This window comes from Otolemur garnettii, unplaced genomic scaffold, assembly GCF_000181295.1.
Source record: "Otolemur garnettii isolate 467f Iridium unplaced genomic scaffold, OtoGar3 scaffold00015, whole genome shotgun sequence".
Classification (NCBI taxonomy): domain Eukaryota; kingdom Metazoa; phylum Chordata; class Mammalia; order Primates; family Galagidae; genus Otolemur; species Otolemur garnettii.
Genome location: NW_003852410.1, coordinates 12,337,715 through 12,354,767, shown reverse-complemented (window position 1 = coordinate 12,354,767; position 17,053 = coordinate 12,337,715).

Below are 17,053 nucleotides of genomic sequence, written 5' to 3'. Positions count from 1 at the left end.
TTAGAATGCTAATAACAATATCTACTGGCATTTACTTTTATTTAAAGGTGTCCCTCTAATGACAAAAAAATAGCCTATAATTATTTCAACTTAGGTTCAAAGTGTAACATAAATCTGAGTTCCATAATGCTTTTCATAAGAAGGAGGGAAGTAGCTATCTCTAAAATATTCTCCCACTCTTATTTGTAACAGGTGAATAATTTCATCAGAGTGAAATTATCCCTTAGAATGACAAATGTTTTAAATGGAAGAATACCAGATTTCAACAAATCCATATACCTATACATGTACAAACATCTGCGTACCTGTCCTGGCTTATGTTGAATGTCATGATATATTGTTGAAGGTGATCTGATTCACCCATTCCCCACATTTTTATAATCCACTGTTGAAAGAATATTTCAACCTATGTTGCTGTTTCAGTAGCCCCTGGTGCAAACAAACCTGATATTTTCTAATTGGAGGTTATTTTTCAGGTCATCAATTCTATTTCCAAACATCTGACAGAGGCTGGTGTTCTTAATTAGAATGGTGGCACATCGATCGATCATTATCTTTATGACTTCAATTTTCTCCTCAACTTGTAACAAGTTCAGATTCAGGCTTTCATAGACCTTGTCTGTTGCTTTTTGAATCACATTTACTTGCAATTAGTAAGCTGGTCTGACATCATTTGAAAAGTAAATACGTATCCTCAGTTGTTGAATCAAAAATAGAAGGGTTTACTACCCAGGAAGGGAGCTTGAGGTCAAAATGACAAATTTTGACCTTTCACTTTCTCTCTCTTGTTCTCTCTCTCATTTCACATAATGTCACATACCTACAATAATCATCAAAATCATATATCAATAATATAAAATGTGAATACAATTATAATTTAATATCTTTGTTACTAGTTTTTAGTAGACTAGGAAACTCAAACTTGTGACCTTTGTCAATACAGCCCTTCTCAATAATGTCTTGGAGGAGAATAGAGGAAACAGAGCACGAAGTGTAGACAGCTGCATTTTCTGCAGGCTGATGCTAGGAGAAGACTTCTAATAACCTTGGTTCTTTTCTTCCAGCCTTTTCTATCACGTTACACAATTGTACTGTTTTAACATTTTAGCAGACCCTATCTATCCCTTTAAGATCTCTTCAAAATGTCATCCTTGTCTGTTTAGTCATGTGTCACAACCTGGCTGGAGTATCTTCCTTTTCACTTCTCCTTCTTCACATCAGATTATGTCCAGCTCATGGACAGTAATTAACCACAAAGGGTCTTTTCAAAAATGTCAGCATAAAGGGCTATTTCCCCCTAAGGTTGGGACTAACCTAATTAATGATTTGATTCATTCCAATTAATTAGTTTATTAATTATACCACATGTTTGTCTTTTCAATGCAAATTTCTACTGAGCTGATAAGCTTTATCCTTCCACATCCCCATTACAGTTTCCTCCTGAGGTGAGGGGAGAAACGGTTCCGTCCAACACCCACCAGTTGTTCTGATCGTCACAGTTTATTTTCTTACCATATAAACATCTGAAAGTAGGGTCTGTCTCATGCTCACTCTTGGACTTCTCGTGCTTTGTCAAGAACACTCCTGCCAATCTAGCAATCAGGATTCTTTCAGTTATGAGGAATAGAGAACAAGAGCAAGCTAGCTGGAAGAATTTATATATTCATGACCTAGCAGGGAATGATCCAGGTAGGTCCCAGAATGAAAGGAAGCGATCTAAGGCCGAGATGCTGACAGTGAACTCAGTGTTCCCTGATTCTGTGTGTATCTTTCTTCCTCTCCGTATCCCTCTACATCAACCTCTTTGTCCAGCTCAGCAAAGCTCTTTCTCGGTAGTGAGGATCATGGTACCTGAACCACAGACTCGGCAATTCCCAGCAAAGAGCCAGCCCCTCATTGTCTTGTCACCCATGGGAGGCGTTGGATTAATTTCACATACCCACTTCTTTGCCTGGGATTGAAGAAACTAGTGTGAACTGTATGTGGTTCCTGTGCTGTAGGTTGCAAATGGTCAGTTTCCTATGGTTCAAATGGATGAGGGTGGCCTGTGCAACATGCTATCTAAAGGCTGATGATATAGTCTTTGTTATGCTATAGGACTTAACTCATGAAAATACAACTTGGACAATACAAATAGGATTGTTCCTAATCAGAGGTTACATTTCAGATTATCAATTCTATTTCCAAGCTTCTGAAATTCTGTTATCCTTAATTAGAATGGTGAAGAGAGTTACACACACACACACACACACACACACACACGGTCTGACAATTAAGTCTATGAACTTGCCACCATGCACTTACATTGGCAGCACTGGAAAAATAGCTCAGTAAGATTTCATAACCTTACAGCTGTGTTCATGTCAACATGTGGCAGTGTCATACCCAGTGGGGTTCATGGTTGTTGTGTATGTTTGCAAGATGCTAGAGGTTGAATTAGAGCAATGAACAAACATTAAATTTCTTGTTCAACTTGGCAAGAGTGGAAGTGAAATCAGGGACACATTAGTCCACATTTGTAGGGATAATGGCAGGGAGAAAACATCAGTGTACAAAGGATTGACTGTCTTTTAGGGGGAGAGAAACATCACTAAAGAAGAGAAGCTGGGGGGAGGGGCCAGTAACCAGCAGAACTGATGAGAAAATGACAAAATTGTTCAAATCGTGTGTCAAAATCATCAGCTGACTGTGAAGAGCATAGCACACCAGGGAAACATTTATAAAGAAACAGTGAGGAAAATCTTAACTTAAAATCTTGGTGTAAGCAAAACAGGTGCAAAAATGGCACATACCATTTGTCCTGAAGCAAATTTCCTTCCAGTTGTCAGCCTGTGAAAAGCAAAGAGCTCACGTGGCACCGTCTGTGTACACAAATTACTGTATGGCAACACCCGTCCCCCTCACCTGACTGGCCCAGTGCGTTGTTTCTTTATCCAAAGATAAAGAAAATATTAAAAGGTAATACAATGACAGCTTTAATGGTCATTCCAGAAGAAAGAGTTCCAAAACTGATTTGCAGGGTAGAATAGGTGCTGATGTCTGTGCATAGCTTCCCAAGGGGAGTGCTTCAAAGCCGACCCTAGTGGCAGCCAGCAATGAGGGATGGAGCTCTTGTTCTACAACGAGTTCCCAGACTTAATTGTCAAACCTCGTGTGTGTGTGTGTGTGTGTGTGTATTTTTCTTTTTACTTACAGTGGGTTTTGCTCTTAATCATCATGTTTCACATGCTCAATTTCACAGCATGTAGAAGATGTTGATACCAAGCTCTCAAGTAACTGAAAACCATATTCTGAAATGCAAAGAGCCATTATCTCATATTAGGAGGTGAATCTGTATTTAAGAACCTGTAACAGAAGATAGTATAAGTCTTTTAAGCAGCACAGAAGTATCAGGCTGATATTATTTATTTGTACTTAATAAGTTAAATAAAGAGTACTAGTTGATGACAACTTTATTGGATTTAAACAAAATTATTTAATGATTGAACTGTGTGAATCTGCCAGTATCCAACCATTTCTGACTTACAAAAGTTGTAATTTCATATCATTTGAACTATTAATCTATGGGAGAAATTTATGTCAAATCTCACAAATTGGCTTCATAAGGTATGAAATTAAATGTCATTTTTTTTTTTTTGGTCTAGGTCTAAAATGGTATAGAAAAATATCCCCCAAGATGTGGCTTACCAAATTTGTTTTAACAACTGTTAAGAACTAATTTTTTGTTGTAATGGCACCCTGTACCCAAGTACAACTTTATGCAGACAAAGGAAAAATTTTCAGTGCAGTCTAGATAGAAGTGTGAGGTGACACTATGATTTTCAGATCTCTCTGTGTCCGCAAAGGTCTCTGTGTCCGCAAAGGTCACGTCAGTTTTGTTTATTGTTTTTTCCCCATAACTTAACACAGAAGCTAGAACAGAATAGACAGTTAACATAATCATATAAGGTGAGTGAAAATTAAATGTGTGTAAATGTTTGAATGGATGTTTAGGTAATTGCCTTGTTGAAAATAAAACACTAAGTATATGGAAAAATTAAGTAGGGGCTTGCCATTTTACTGATGGCTTTGATGAAAAGGTTATGGAGTGATACATAAGAAATTAAATGCTGTCTGTGGAAAAATAGAACAAAACTTAGAAATGAATGAAGAATCTTATCATATCTGCATTTTAAACATGAGAAAATTAATAATTGAAGGCATTAAAACTTACAACCCTATAGCTAACTAGTAAAGGAGAAAGGACTAAAACCTAGGACTTGTGGTTACTATTCCAGTAATCTTTTCATTTTTTAATTGAAAAGAGAATGTTGATCCTGTCTAGGACTGCCTTATATGTTAAAAGTAATCCTTTAAATGGATTGCACTGAGGTGAATGCTCTACATCAGGCCAGAGTGTACTCGGATTTCTTTTTTTAATTTAAAAGCTATGCAATATGTCTTAACCTTCATTTTAGAAAAGAAGTCAGATTTCTCATTACTCCTCCACACCAAGTAACACTGAGGCAGGCTGAGGGTGTTTTCCTTTGGTTAATTGTTATATATTTAAGTTTTGAGTTTAATTTTTATTTGCTTACATATATGCATATGGTTTAAAATTTGTATTAGTTCTTTTATCCATTCACCAAGTATTTATTGAGCACCTACTGGGTCAGGAAAACTAGTAGTGGAGATATAAAGGTGAAAAAGATACCGTAGTTCTTCCCAATTTGAAACGTACAGCCTAGTGAAGGAAGCAAACTAAAAAAAAATCAAAGTCCAATAAACATACCTATTACATAGCATGAGAAGTCCTCTTAAGAAAATTAAGTGGGGCCTGGCACAGTGGCTCACACCTGTAATCCTAGCACTTTGGGAGGCTGAGGATGGAGGAATGCTTGAGGCCACAGATTCAAGACCAGCCTGAGCAACAAGTGAGACCCTATCTGTACAAAAAACTAAAAAAATAGCTGGGCATGGTGATGCATGCCTGTAGTCCCAGGTACTTGGGATACTGAGGCAGGATGATCACTTCATCCCAGGAGTTTGATCCCCAGTTTGAGGTTGCAGTAAATCATGATGACTCCACTGCACTCTCTAACCTGGGCAATAGAGAAGAAGAAAGAAGGAAGGAAGGAAGGGAGTGAGGGAGGGAAGAAAGAAAGAAAAAGAGGAGAAAATTAAGTGGTTGCTAAGGTAGAGAATAAAGAGAGAAGTGTAGGGAGGTTACATATAGACTCTGAACTGAATGATGGGAAGGAAATATTCAAATATTCAGAGAGTGTAAAGAAAAGCATCCCAAATAGAAAAAAAAAAAAAAGAAGAAGAACAGTATGTGCAAAGGCCCTGAGATGGGGAAGAATTTGGAAAAAATCAAGAACATGTCACAGGAGACTGGCGTGGCTGGAGTGCAATGGGCAGGCGAGTGGAGGTAGAAGGTCTCAGTGCTGGGGTGGGGCTCAGGGGTCATGGGCCAGGAAGGCCTTTCTCTCACTGCCTTGGTTCTTCTTTACTGAGTGATTTGTGTTGGAAGACACAGTGGTGAGCACTTTGGCCCCTTTGGCCTTTTGTTCCCCTTTATGTCTTGCTAGCTGTTCAGTAGCTGCAAGCTCCTGCCAGTCTGTTTATCAGGGATTTTTATCAGCTAGTAACCTTGAGAGATGAGGTTACATCTTGCCTGGACAAGAACAGGCTTGCTTACTGGTACAGGTTGAATGTTTGTATAGCCCCCCAAATGTTGAAAACTTAACCCTCAATATGATGGCCTTAAGAGGTGGGGCCTGTGGGAAATGATCAGGTAATGAAGGTGGAACCCCCGTGGATAAGATGGGTGCCCTTATAGAAGAGGCAATCCTCTCACCCCTTGGGCCATATGAGGACGAAAGGAAAAGATGGCTGTCTTTGAATTCAGGGCTTTACCAGACATAGAATCCGCTGGTGCCTTGACTTTGGAGTCCCATAAATCCTTTGTGAGAAATAAATGCCTTCTGTTTAGACGACCTTCTATGGCATTTTTGTGTTCTCAGCTGCAACCCAAACCCTCTCTCAATACATATGTAACTCTCAACACGTTGCCCTGCACAGAACGTGGGGACAAGAGGAATAGAAACACACACCCCTGTGCTCACGTGGCTTGCTGCATGCACCGTGAGTAATGCTCATGTGTCTTCTGACCCAAGAGTCTCAAGTCATAGGCAGCATCCATGAGAATTAACAAGGTGACATTAGCTTATAGGCAGTGTACACATCAAATTTCAAATAATGTTTGTTAAATCCTCAAGAATTTCAGATAATGTTTGTTAAATCCTCAAGAATTTGGATGAAATAATAGAAAAGATAACACTTTGCCTTTTGAAGAATTTCAGCGAGAGATTTGACTGAAGATAGTCATATTAACTTATAGTGTGATTTTTAATGAGGAAGAACATACGAGAATATTATTAATGTTTGGAGACCATCTGTGAATAAGGGCAAAAATAGCATTTGATTACTTTCATGGGAATAATATAAGAATATATTATCTTTGGAAAAAAAGAATTTCAATTCCATCTGAGTGGATTTTCATCTTTACTGTATAATGTTGAAATATAAATGGAAGAATGTTTTAGTTTTGTTATGTACGACCAGGGAAATCTTTCTACATTTGGGCTACATTTTTTTCCTCAGACATTCTGATTTCTATAGTTTTATAATAATAATGTTTTCCTTTTTAAAAATCTTTTCTCTATACATATACATGTGTTTATTTGGTTTCCACTTTTTGCCTTCACAAAACTAAAAAGGCTTAAAATTTGATAACAATAACAATGTTTAAGATAAGGAGTAGAAACAAAAACCTCGTAGGGAACGAACGAAGATAAATACATTCAGAAAAGAAATCAGGTGATTGCTGCAACAAAATATTGAGCAATAATAATAATGCAAAAAAAGTAACATTCACATTGTCAGTTAAAAGTATGTCTATCATAGGATGCTTTGACTCTGAGGTTCAGTAGGGAGTCATCAGTTAACTTTTTTTTTAAATAATGTTTTCTAATGCATAGATATCTAGGGATCCTATTTCATGAATAAAAAGACTACACATTTATGGTATTGTTTTTACTTTAAAAGTTATTATTTTAATAACTTGTGTTGGATTCCCAAAAATCTTCAAAACTCAAATTGCAAGGGAAAGAGTACTTTATTCGTCTTTGCAATAGGAGAATATCTCAAAGGAAAGCTCTCCCTGAATCTGAGCAATAAAAGGAGTTTTAAATGGGAATAATAAAAAAGTAGTGGAATGCTTCAAATTTAGTAGGCTCTGTTCAAGCAGGTGCTTGAACGTTACAGAAAAAAAAAGATGATTCTTTGTGATTTGGTTCATGTTTTCCTGTCATATCCTGATCTTGGAATTTTTTACTAAAAGACAAAATTTACAAAGAGGTAGTTTGTTTGTTTATACGAAATTCTGGTAATTGAGCAATTTGTCCCCGAAATGTTCACTTCTAAAATTCTTTTGAGGGTTGACTAAAGGACCAACATCATTTTTCTTAAATGTATCACTTAATATTACAGATGTTGTAGCCAGATTGTCCATAAACTTCAAGTAAAATAAACTTCTAGACAAATAGAGTTATTCAACATTCTACAAGATATGTTTTAAACCTCCCCTTGTGAAATCTCACATGAACAAACACCTCACTGATTAACTGTGGAACAATGATTTATTCTACCTCAAACTTATAGTCTAAATATAATCATCTCATTACTGGTAACAAATCACCTTAAGAGCAGTTACAGCTAGAATATATCCTCATAATCTGGGATGAAACTTTGAATACAACTTTCAGGTCTAACTCACTTTATCACACAGCAATGAACCTGGAGGTTAATTTACTTACCATCTGCCTTTATTTCCTAATTTGTCTACCTTATACTTGTTTCCTTTTTTCTTCTATGGGAACATGTTCTTTTTTTTTCTTTCTTTCTTTCTTTCTTTTTTTTTTTTTTTAAGACAGTGCCTCAAGCTGTCACCCTGGTAGAGTGCTGTGTGGCACTCTACCACAGCTCATAGAAACCTCCAACTCCTAGGTTCAAGTGATTCTCCTGCCTCTGCCTCCCAAGTAGCTGGGACTTACAGGCACCTGCCACAGTGCCCAGCTATATTTGTTGTTGTTGCTGTTGCAGCCATCATTGTTTGGCAGGCCCAGGCTGGATTCGAACCTGCCAGCTCAGGTGTATGTGGCTGGTGCCTTAGCTGCTTGAGCCACAGGCGCCAAACCATCCATGGGAACATGTTCTTTCCATTCCAAACTCCTTTCTTTTTTCTACCTGCAGAATGAGGCTGCAGATTTTCAGTAGGACATGTCACTAATAAACTATACTTTTCATTAGCATAATGCCCTTTCTCTTTTTCAATGACTCAGCTATTTTTGTAATTTGAATTTTTGGTTTGGAACAACTTTTTTCCTTTTCCTTTCTCTTATAGAAGAGTAGCACCATGAATGTTGTTAAAAAAACCAAACTCTGCCGTGCCTACATAAATTAGTCATTCTGAGGGTGATTCGCATACTGGGCCTATTTTTCAATAATGGAGCTCTTATTACCTTTGACTCACCAGACTGTCAAGACTTACTAGGAAACAACACAATAATACCTGAAATGAAATCTAGTCCAGGAGACAGGCCGTTTAACAACAGAGTTTTAAATTTCAAAGGGAGATATTATTAACTGGGAGAAACGCCTGGAGAGTCGGATGGGCTGGTGTTGGGTTCAGACCACAGTTCAGTCATTCCCTATCAAACTGAAGGCACTATCATTGAAGACAGAGGTGCGTGGTCAGCCCCAACTGCTCACTCTGTTTTCATTCCTTACTACCTGGATCTGTAAGCTTGGAGAAATATCTACCTTCATCTTCTTGTTTTTAAAAACAGAGACCGTAACACCATGAGCAGAAAGTTGTTGTAAAGACATATATACACACACGGAAAGACACACAGACACAGACACACACAGTCCCTGACTTATGAAGGTTCAGCTTCAAACTTTTCAACTTTGCCATGATGCCATGAAGGTAATATATATTCAGAACCCTCCTTGGTTCACAATGGGGTTACTTCCAGATAAACCCATCCCAAATTGAAAAAAAAAGACTTAAGATATTTACAGAGGTTATGTCCAAAGTATGTAAGTGCTTTGTAAGTCAAGGAACATTTGTGTTTGCATAGATGATACTTATCTGTCTATATCTCTAAATACATGTAATATACTAATTGCTTAATAAACTCTTTTCCTCTATTAAAAATGCAGCAATGCAGAGCTCCTGGACTGTGAATATTTATTGTCCAATCTCAGATGCCTATGATGAAATGGCAGGACAATTAGTGTCTATATATCACACACACAATGCTTTAATTCCTGTGTTTAAATCATCATAAAAACCCCCAACAGATGTGTTAGCTTGGCCTCAGTTTAGATTGCTAGAACATAGAGATTATGAACTTTGACATTTTAAATTCATTATACTGCATCAAATTCTTTTAGCCTATTTTTTCTTGTATTGCGTAGTCTTATTGTTTTATTCTGTTGCAAACCTGACATTGGTACCTGAGAATAATTTGTAAAGTTTTGACATTTGGGTATTGGGCATATGAGGAAAGATTGTATTCTTCGTTTGGATTTGAAACTTGTGTTTTATCTGCCTATTTCAAGTATTGTGCTGTCATAAAATGATTCCTTCTAGTTTATGATTATTATTTTTATTTCAGATTAATATAGGGGTACAAATAATTAGGCTACATTATTTGTGTTTGTCAGGTAAAGTTCAAGTTGTAGTTGAGCCCTTCACCCAGGAGGCGTGCCATCTACCCCTACGTTGTACACTACGGTGAGAGCACCCCAATTCCCCTCGTTCCTCCCTTCTCCCTCTTGATTCTGATTTTAATGAGGGTGGCACTACGGAGGCATAGAAAACGATCATAAATTGCAGTTTAAATCTTGGAATCACCCTCTAGTTTCTCTGCTCTTGAGTTACAAAGTCTTGAATTAGTTATTTACATTCAAGGAATGTCGATTTTCTCATCTATAACCTGAGGTGGTAATATACCCGGAGAGCTAGAGGGAAGATTCAAAGAAGAAAAAGGCAAAAATAGATTATAAATAAGCAAATATACATGTACATTGTGGCTATCAAAGGGACCCAAATCCAAACAACATACACTGAACTGCTGACAAAAGTATGATATGATTTGGGGGTTATTTGGCTGTTTGTTATGTTTGCTAAGATTTGTGCTTCTATGTGTGTTACGTATTTCTTAATTTAAAATGTAAATTTTAGCTTATAATGATGCTAATATTTAAAATGCAAATGTGGCATCTCACAGCCATTAGAATGCCTACTGTCAAAACACTGACAATAGCAACTACTGGAGAGGAGGTGGTGAAGGGGGGACTCTTTTGCACCTTGGTGGGAATGTAAAATGGGGCAATTGCTATGGAAAACAGAGTGGCCGTTCCTCAAAAAATAAAAATGGAATTACCGTGTGATCCAGCAATTCCACCTCTGAGTATATGCCCAGAAGTGTTGATAGCAAGTCTCAAAAAAGTATTTGTGCACCTATATTCATAGTGACGTTATTGATAACAGCTAAAGGCGGAAGCAGCCCAAGTGTTCACGAACATACACAGATAAACAAAATGAATGTCTATACATGGAATATTGGAATCGGGGATATTCTTCAGCCTTAAAAATGAAAGAAATTCTGACAGATGCTGCATGATAGAAAACCCTCGAGAATAGGATGCTAAGTGAAATAAGCCAGTCACAAAAAGACAAATACTGTTTGATTCCACTCCTCGGAAATACTTAAATTCATAGAGGTAGGAAATAGAACGGAGGTTGCCAGGAGTGAGTGACAGGGTGAACGGGGAGTGTTGTTTAAAGGGAATAGTGCTTCAGTTTGACAAGGGGAAAGAGTTCTGGAGATTGGTTACACAGCAGTGTGAATGTATTTTCTGTTACTGAGCTATACAGCTAAAGGTGGTTAAGATGCAAGTTTTATGTTACCTGTATTCTACCACAAATAAAATCCCCAGCCGGTGTTTAGCCATTTTAAGTTATACAAAGCCTAATGGCATTAAGGAGTGCTGATGGGTGTTAGGCAAATCTTGCTCTGTTCCTTACCCCCGAAGTCACTACCTCCACAATAAATAACTCTCAACTTGAGCTACTGCATGGATGAATTGGATGGATTACTCTATCTACTTCAGTAGTTCTGCTTTGATGTTTAAAGAGATAATATTCTTAAGGAACAGTGGTGTATCTTTCCTAGTTCACACTGTTGTCATAGCAAACTATCACAGACAGGGCTATGTGAAAAACAGAATCGGGCTGAGCATGGTGGCTCACACCTGTAATCCTAGCACTGGGTTGAGGCAGGAGGATTTCTTGAGGACAAGAGTTCAATACCAGCCTGAAGAACAGAGAGATCCCCATATCTATTAAAAAATAGAACAATTATTGGGCATGGTGGTGCCTGCCTATGGTCTCAGCTACATAGAAGGCTGAGGCAGGAGGATTCTTAAACCCAGGACTCCGAGGTTGCAATGAATGACGGAGCAAGAACTTGTCCACCCCACCGCTAGTCTCCCCCCAAATCCAGAAATTTATTTTCTGACAGTTCTGGAGGCTTGATGTTTAAGATCAAATCGCGGGGAGATTGGGTTTCTCCTGCACCTCTCTCCCTGGCTCGCAGATGGAGCTACCTTCTTATTGTGACCTCAGATGGTTCCCCCACCCCTGTGTACATGCGTGTGCTCAGTTTTTCCTTATTATAAGAACACCAATCATATTGAATTAGGACCCACACTATATACTTTATTTTAACTTAATTGTCTCTTTAAAAGACCTTATGTCCAGGTCTGGTTACTTTCTGAGGTACTAGGCATACAAAATATGAATTTGAGAGACATAGTTCAGCCAGTAATAGAATCTCATGCATCTTAAGTATGAAATGAATGAAAACTGTATATTTATTTTTATCTTCAGTGATAGGAGTGAGAGGTACTTTTAGTAAACATACAAAATATGTTTGTTTACATTGTATGCTTTAAAAATACAATGGAAAGTAGATAAGGTCGTTCATTCATTCATTCAGCAAATTTCGACTCATCACTTAGTTGAACAGATATCTGCCTACTATGAGAAAATAGGGATTTAGAACATAGTTCACACTTTCGAGAAATGGAAAATGAATGTGACTGCATTAATCACAGTGTCTGTTTTATGCAATTCTTTTATACCTTGTCCTGTTTCATGCTTGCAGGAATCTCGTGAGGAAGAGGTAGCCTAGGTGTTAAGGTTGTATATTTCTACTGGACCAGCTTTTGGAATTGAATTACAATGGTTTTAAAAATGGATCCATTATATCATTTTAAAGCAGAAGTAAAGGAGACAATCATGGCAAAGGGAACCCCGGGGTGAAAACATATACAGAACGTGTGCTGAGGAATCTGGAGTCAGTCAGAGGATAAAATGAGTACTTGTCCCTAACATCCCCTCTGTCCCAAATGCCTCAAAGTGAGACAGGGAAAGTGAGAGACCGTAAGAAAGTTTTATACATAGTGAAACACAGGAGGAGGGAGACAAATTGACAGAGAATGCAAATTAACAGAGAAATAAAAGCAAAGGGAAGTAGAGAAATAAAGCAACATCCACCAGGGGACCTACGGCCTGTTGTTCAGTGGTCCATCAGATCCAGAGTTAGTAAGAGGACATCATACTGAGGGCACGTGTGAGTGGTTCATCAGGTACCTACATTATGATGTAGGGTTGGTGGTCTCTGAGCCGCCTTCAGTTAGTGCTTTTTATTCAGGGAGGCACGAGGCAGCGGCTTATCAGCTAGCCATTCCCAGGGGAAGAGAGTGTTTTCTCCACAAACACAAGCTCCTGCCACATCCTGTCCAGAGCTTTGTTCTGTCCCCTTCCCCAGACTGCTGAAGACAAGCTCCTATCCTTGTTATCAGTGTCTCAAACGGCAATGTGAATAGTCAGCAAACAATTTTTAAATATTTGAAGAAAACTAACACAATGGAAGGAAAACCCATGAACTGAGAGAAAAAAATAGAGGCAAGAGCGGAATCAGAAGGTGCTTTAAAGTAGGGATCTCTGAGAGATCAGGGAGGATTCGCATCCCAGTCACAAAAATGGGCTGGAAAAATAACCTAGTCAAGATCTCAAAATTCTTTTTTTTTAAAGCGAAAGCAATTCCTATGAAATTTTTTTAAAAAAGAATTTACTTTGTAGCAGTACGGTCACAATTAAAGAGTAAATTAAAGAGCTGGAAAAGGAAGACTAGGCATTTTTTGTGTAAATGTACTGTAAAAGTCAAAAGAGGTTGAAAGCAAAGATGGGAAGATTAATAGGTTTGAGAGTTTCAATAAATTGACAAGGGAGGGAGAGGAATAGCGAGGAAAAGTTCCCCAATGGCTAGGAAGATGCACGAAGCAAAAAGACCCATTTTTCAACCATCCTGGTCAGAGTTCTAAATTCAAAAGACTAAAAAAAAGTTTAAGAAGCAAACAATGAGGAATAAAATGGAACAAAACAAAACACGTGGCCTCCCAGGAAATGATAATCCAAATGACACCAGTGTCATTTTCGGTAACAATGACAAGGAGAGAGCATTGAGAAGACAAAATAATTTTAAATCCAGCATATCCTGTCTGCCGAAGTGAGATCCAAGTGAATGATCAAATGAAACTTTTTTTTTTTTTTTTTTTTAGACGGAGCCTCAAGCTATCCCCCTGGGTAGAGTGCCATGGCATCACAGCTCACAGCAACCTCCAACTCCTGGACTCAAGCGAGTCTCCTGCCTCAGTCTCCCAAGTAGCTGGGACTACAGGCGCCCGCCACAACGCCTGGCCATTTTTTTTTTTTTTTTTTTGGTTGCAGCCATCGTTGTTGTTTGGCGGGCCTGGGCTGGGGATTCGAACCTGCCACCTTAGGTGTATGTGGCTGGCACCTTAGCCACTTGAGCCACAGGCACCAAGCCAAATGAAACGTTTTTTAAATCATGAAAGCACTTAGAACTTTATCACACTCTTTTTCTGAATGAATTACTCAAGGATATGTACTAGCAAAACAAAACAAAAAATGAAACCAATTTTTTTGTAAAGAAAAAGAAAGAAGAAATTAAAAAGCTGTAATAAGAATTTGTGGTAGGCAGGCAAAAAAGAATTCTTCCATTTAGGTCTGAAAACTCATTGCAGCATAACAATTTTATATGGAAGTAGACACAAATGTCAGGTCAAAGTTAGAAAAATAGGAAAAGACAAGTATAAGCAAAATAAGAAGGACAAAGGGAACAGTAGTTGATATGGAAAGATTTTAAATAATAAATGAATATCATTTGGCCAAAATGTTCTGTTCAGATAAATCTTTCCTTAAAAAAGATTGTACAATATAATTTTGATATTGGCTTTTACTAATTCCATAATGATTTGCATATAGAAAAAAATGGGATGCCATCAGATAGAAGCCAGGGACCAGTTCTTAACATGCCGAGCTCTTCTTTTGTACATGACCATAACTAAGAACTTCCCTTGCTCCCCTAATCCCCCCCCCAATCTTCTACAAATTGATTTTGAGACCAATAGTAGAGGAAGTATCTTATAAAATGAACACCTGAAAAGACTCTTAGAAAGGAAAGCTCCAATAGCCACTGAGAAGAGGTCAAATGCATTTGTAAACTTGAGGAATTGGAGAACTTACTCAGAAGTCAGAGGGAAGTCTTACACTGAAAATCGGTCATTCAGCCCTGATGTTGTTCAAGAGAGTAAATCATTGATACAAGTATAAGTTCCTAGAGTTGTTAACAAATTATTTTGTTAAAAAATAAAATAGGAGACCACAGCCAGAGGATTGCTTGAGCTCAGGAGTTTGAGACCAGCCTGAGGAAGAGTGAAACTTAGCCAGGCATTGTGGTAGGTGCCTATAGTCCCAGCTGCTCAGGAGACTGAGGCAAGAGGATCACTTGAGCCCACTGGTTTGAAGCTGCTGTGAGCTACAATGCCATAGTACTCTATTGAGGGCAACAGAATGAGTCTCTGCCTTTAAAAAAAATAAATAAGTAAATAAATACAAATAATAAATAAATATTCTTAATTGACTCAAGAAGTATCAAGCCAGAAGAAACAAATATCTGGAGAATTAATGCAAGAACTATTTACAAATTTGTTTTTGAGTCATGTATAGGTTCAAGTAAGTTAAGCCCTTTCAACTGTTCAAAGAAAATATATTACATTGTATAAATAATTTTAGAGCATAGAAAATAACTAAATATCCAATAGTAGAATGATTGGATATATTCCAATGCACCAATACTATAAAATAATATGCAAATATCTTACAATGAGAGAGACCTCTATGTACTGACATAAAGGAATAGGCAAGAAATTCATGAAAAATTAACATTTTCAATTTATGTTTTAAATTTACTATATATATAAGTATATATATAAATGTACATTTATACATGTTAACAATGATTACCTCTGAGGAGGAGAGGAGAGAGGGTGGTGAGATAGAGGACTGGGAGATTGAGATACTCACATTAGAATCTACATATTTATGTATTTTGGCAATTACTCAGAAAGAGAATGTTTTTATTCCTTATTTTGTGTATAAAAATAAACATTAATCAATAAAGCAAGATAGAAATCATACCAAAGTATATCATTTTCATAGACACATGAGAACAAACAAGATTTGGACTTACCAAGCTGTTGACTAAAGTCAGGAAGCTCGAATATTACCTAAACTCAAGCCTTAGTTTTTAGAACCCACTGTCTCCCCACTTTATAGTGATATATTTATTTCTAACTTTAATATTATAACCATACTATAAATTACATTTGTGGAGATTCTGATTACAGGGCTATCATGCCCCTATGTTTCATATGCAAATTGCAAAATATCTAGAGAAAGGCACAAATAAAAATCACTCAAAAAAAAAAAATCACTCACTATTCCATTACATAAAGATAGCTAATATTTATAAGGTATAAGTCTCTAGTCTTTCATTTTTGCTCATATATACTTTAAATATTTTTTAAATTAAGGCTATATACACATATTTATATATAGATAGTTTTTATAGATTATATATACAAACATCTATACACATGTTTATGAAATAAAAATCATAATGTATTTTATGGATTTTTAAGCATACTATGTAAGAAGAATTCCCATACCATTAAACAATCTCCTAAAAGTTGCTCAAATAGCTGTATATTATATCTTTTGTATGGATATGACCAGACTTAATTAACTAAGTCATTGTCTGAGGAATTTTTACAGTTTGTGTCTCTGAGTTTTTTAACAGCAAACAGTAGAAGTGGGATTTCTTGGTCACAATTCATATAGAACTTGTAATACTCAGGGCAAATCTTTACTGGAAAAAGCAAAAAGGTTTCCAGACTTTCAAAGTATCCTGTCAGAAGTAGGTTGTTTGGGAAGGGCTACTGAGTGCTAGTTATGCTCTAGGTATAATAACTCAGATAACTCAAGTCACTTATTCTGTCTTCTGGGATTCAAATAATATTAGTTCTAACCTATCTTGCTTTCCATCGGAAATACAATATTGTCTCTATGATACCTGATTCCCAAAGAGCATATGCTTTCGTGCTAATCCTGTCCCCCTCGCTCCCAGTGCACCTTGCAGAGTTACACTCTCATAGCTCACGTAGCATGGACCCTGCTCCCAATGCTGCTCACAGGTCATTGGCACATGTAACAGGGATGCTGTGGGGAGTGATGTGGAGAGCTTACACCTGGATTCTACATAGACAATGGCATTTATAAATTATGAAGTAAAATGGAATTAAATATTATCCATTCTCATTTTAGAAAGTCATTGAGCATTTAATGCCCCAGAAATTTCATGTTGCCTATGGCCAGCACTTGGTGACAAGCATCTCAGCCCTCAGTTCTCCCTTTCTTATCCTGCAGTCTCATTTCCTGTTTCTCCTCATTCCTCTCACACAAACCAAACACACATTTCTTCTTTTCTTTTCTTTTCTTTTTTTTTTTTTT